Below are 4,244 nucleotides of genomic sequence, written 5' to 3' on the forward strand. Positions count from 1 at the left end.
CAGACCTGGCAGTTTCTTGCTGGCTCTTTGGATGACTGATACTTAGACTGGACAGCCATCTGCATCCTGACAGACAGCCGAAACTTTAACATCAGGATTACATCAGAAATTAATGTTTCCAATAACCAAGTACTGGAACATTGAAAATCTCAAGTCTGGCACATGATCCACACATCTCATTTGCATCGATTTCTTCTTCTCTCTCAGTTTGTCTTCTTTTCCTTGCACCCATAGTAATATTTCAAATGTTTGGACTTGACTTCCCAGATAGCCTAGTACTCTCTCAAACTTCTCAGCCAAAGAAACTAAACTGGCAAAATTTACCTGTCACCTCCACCCTTTTGGCTTTCCTAATGAGGCGAGCCCTTCCATTCCCCCACACCCTACTCCCCACCCCACCTTGAAATAGTCCTTTCTGGGGTTGTGGCTCCATGACCAGACTAATTATTAAACTCTAAACTCCAAGAAGCCACAACTACAGCTGCCTCCTCCAGGTCTGCTGGAGAAAACTACAAGTGGAAGGAACCCCTGCTGCTGAGGCTGGGGAAGCATCTCAGAACCGAGGCCAGGGAAAAACATCTCATATTTTCTTTCTGGTTTTAGAAGCACATAAGAAATGTGGGAGACACAAAGGTGGGAAGTCGTGTGGACTTGATGCTCCTTGGGAATGGAAAAAGGGAGGGTGAAGGGTTACTCATGATATACATTTTTTCCATTGATTATTATACTTAAAGAGAATATGTCATTTCCCCGTAAAATCGAGGAAGGGGTGATAATTTTCTTTTGAATATCTTCAAACGTTTGCAGATGGTTACTCTGAACTCCCCAATGTACCATAAACAAGTGTAAACTGCAGAAATTCGGAAAATGTACAAATACAAACAGTTATTCTCCAAGCTCCAGGGCAAAGGCAGAGAGGGGAGTATTCCATTTATAAATAGAATACTTTGTGGATAGAATAGTTTGAGAAATGTTTATGCATTGTTTTCCTTATTATTTGGGAGGTTATTTTTTTCCAGCTTACAGAAGCTGCAGAACTGGCATTTGGAGTCTTAAAAGTTGAAGATTAAAGGACATTTACAGCCTTTAAAATATATTTTTTTACTAAACAATTAGTTCTGCATCCAGGAAAATAACTTCCCATTAAAATAATTTATAATCACATCAACAAACAAGAATGCACAAAGTCAGGTAACCAGGAATAAAATTTCAAAATCGAAAAAAAATACTATAATTTGCTAAGAAGCAGCAAATATAATTACTTCTCTGAAGACAACTGCAGTTATCTGGATTACTGATTTCAAGATAGTCTGCTTTGAATCTATTTTAAATTATTTTTAAAATAGTAATACATTATGAGAATGGTGGCATAGTGAAAAGAACAAAGAACCCTGACTGAAGTTACAGACTTTCCTAAGAAAAATATGAGCCACCTACAGCAGGGGTCCCCAAACCCCAGGCTGTGGACTGGTACCGGTCTGTGGCCTGTAAGGAATCAGGCCACGCAGCAGGAGGTGAGTGGCAGGTGAGCAAGAGACCCTTTATCTGTATTTGCAGCCGCTCCCCAGCATTAGCATCACCACCTCAGTTCCACTTCAGATCATTAGGCATTAGATTCTCATAGGAGCACTGGTTCCTGGTGCCAAAAAGGTTGGGGACCACTGACCTACAGCATATGGAGAAATCACTCACCTGCACCTCACCCACCAAATTCAGCCCCGATTTCTTTTTGGTTTTTCATACTTTCCGCTTTGGCTTTAACTTGTCACCAAACAGTGTTCACTGTCAGGGCACAAAAGCCATGCAGTCCTTTATTTAACAGATGTATTTCCAATTTCCGCGACCATACAAACAGGCTCGGTTTCTGAAGGCATGGAAGAAAAACAGCGCCATGTGTTCACAGAAAATCAGGAGGGGTCAGAGAATGTGAGTGAATTATGGCAGGTTGAGACTGTGCTTTGAGGTGACATATAACTACAGAGGGCAAGAGGAAATGTGATTTAATGGCGGATAGGCGGTTCTTCCATCTTAAATCATTTGCCTTGTCACCCCACTGTAGCTGGCAAAGCCCGAGTGTCTCTGACTTTAGAGAGAAGCTGTAATTTGTTGGGAGACCACTCATAAAAAGAACTTGCTAATCTCAAGGGGCTATGGGCAATTTCATCATTGCATCTTCTGGAAACGGCTAAAGCCAGGTTAATATTTTTAGTAACAACTCTGGTCCACACTTAACATCCTTGCCTGATTCTTTATTCAGAAACATATGTCATCCAAATAGCCCTCATATATTTCATGCTTTTATGTTCTTTTGGCCCCATGCTACTTCAGGACCAGCAGCACTATTCTTGACCTGGTCACTTCTCACTCCAGTAATGGCAGTAAAACCTTTCACCTTTCCCGTCTTCCTTTTTTGTCATTTGAATGAGTGATACTAGAATGTGTTTAAAATTACAATTCCCAGTGCTTTCTGGCTTTCTAAAGGCCGTCACTTTTTTTGTCCCACATCTTCCCATGACTCACGGCTTTGTCAACCAGATGAAATTACTCTGGTAGAGAAAGCAGGGGCATTTTCAATTGAGGTGACGATGAGAAGGCTGAGGCCATCTGTCTTAAAAAGCAGAACTTGTAGATGTAAAATCAAGAAGGAATGGTGAACTGATTTTTAGTGTTCTGCTCCTATGAGCAAAGCCATCAATGGAAAAGAAAACCTCAAACTATGAGGGCTGAGAATCCCATCTTGTACCACCCAACAAGCCCCCTTGCTCTGGCTCTGTGCTTCCCAAGCAAACTCTGGCTATAAGTGAGGTATGTGCCCAGGTAAATATGCTGGACTTAGAGACAACGGTCTGGACACGCCACATCAAGTGTTCTGGTCCACACCTATATTTCTCACTGTGGAGTAATGGGTTGGAATTCTAGATCTGTTGTTGCTGCTGAAAAAAAAAAAAAAGAATTGAACACTGTCAAAAAAACAAAAACAAAAACACTGGACACTGTCTAAACACTTAGAGAAGTTGGTAGGTAAGCTTGGTTTTTCTCTAGGAACTTTCCCCAAGGCTACTGAGGTGTAAAAGAATTTTATCAACTAGGCTCATAAAGGGACAAATTAGCCAATTCTCTTATAATAAAGTATAGCTCTGGAATCAGGCAGCCTGGACGTAAATCTCGACTATGCTTATTAACTTGGTGATCTTGAGCAAGTTACTTAATGTCTCAGTTTCCTCACCAGTAAAATAAAGACCTTAATAATTGTCATATGGCCCTGGATACAAATAAATACCACTGAGAAACACTTAGAAGAGGTCCTGTATACATAGATGTGAGCGATTATTCTTCCCAGGAGGTCCACTTTTCCTATCCAGGCTTCCTTCTTCCCTGGTTTCCATCCCGCCAACTGTAAATGCCTTAAGCACAGGCACTGCATCATATTCCCCTTTGTATTTCCCCAGCTCCTAGAAGGAGCTGTGTACAAGTGAGGTGCTCAATAAATGTTCTTTTCTCTTCCTTTCTTCTACATTAACAGTTGACAAACCTAAAGTGAAAGTTAGCTCGTTTGCTGCTCTCAGGGGTAGAAGGTAGAGTTCAGGCTCTGGGTTCAGCAAGCCTGAGCTGAATACTGGTTTCCCAACTCACCAAACTTGGGCCACATCTCCAAGTCTCATCTTCCTCCTTGGTAAGATGCAGATGATACCTATTCCTCCAGGATTGGCAGGATGAGGCCACATCTGGGTATAGCGAGTATGTCACACATGCTAGTTCCCCTTCCTCTTACTGAAAATCTGGACTCATTATTATTGGCTCACTTGGCATTAAACAGGATTCCCCCACTGAGGTCAGAAATGTGCATCTCACCTCCTTCAGCAATGTGGCCCTTTCCCCTGCCAAAGCTCCCACTGTCAGCTGAGGTGAGCAGCCCACCAGATGAGCAGCTGAGCTCAAAAACTGGGAAGAAGCAAAGCTGGTCTGTGAATGCTTGAAGCTGCCCTGGGGAATGCTGGTTGGTGACAAATGAAGAGATCCGGTGAAGAGGAGTTATGAGCTATGGCTACGACGCCCTGCCAGGCAAAGGGGGTTTAGTGGCTTGGGTGCAGTTGGCATAAGCATGCAAAAAGGTAAGTTTTTATTCTCATCTTGCAAATGGAATCCTGTGGTTATTAAGAAAATTTGGTGAGTTAAGACATTCTGCCAATGAGTACACTAGCTCCAGGAAGTCGCCGGAAGTTGCCCAGCTCACCTTTTACCAC

This window comes from Pteropus vampyrus, unplaced genomic scaffold (genome assembly GCF_000151845.1).
Source record: "Pteropus vampyrus isolate Shadow unplaced genomic scaffold, Pvam_2.0 Scaffold58, whole genome shotgun sequence".
In the NCBI taxonomy this organism is placed as follows: Eukaryota; Metazoa; Chordata; class Mammalia; order Chiroptera; family Pteropodidae; genus Pteropus; species Pteropus vampyrus.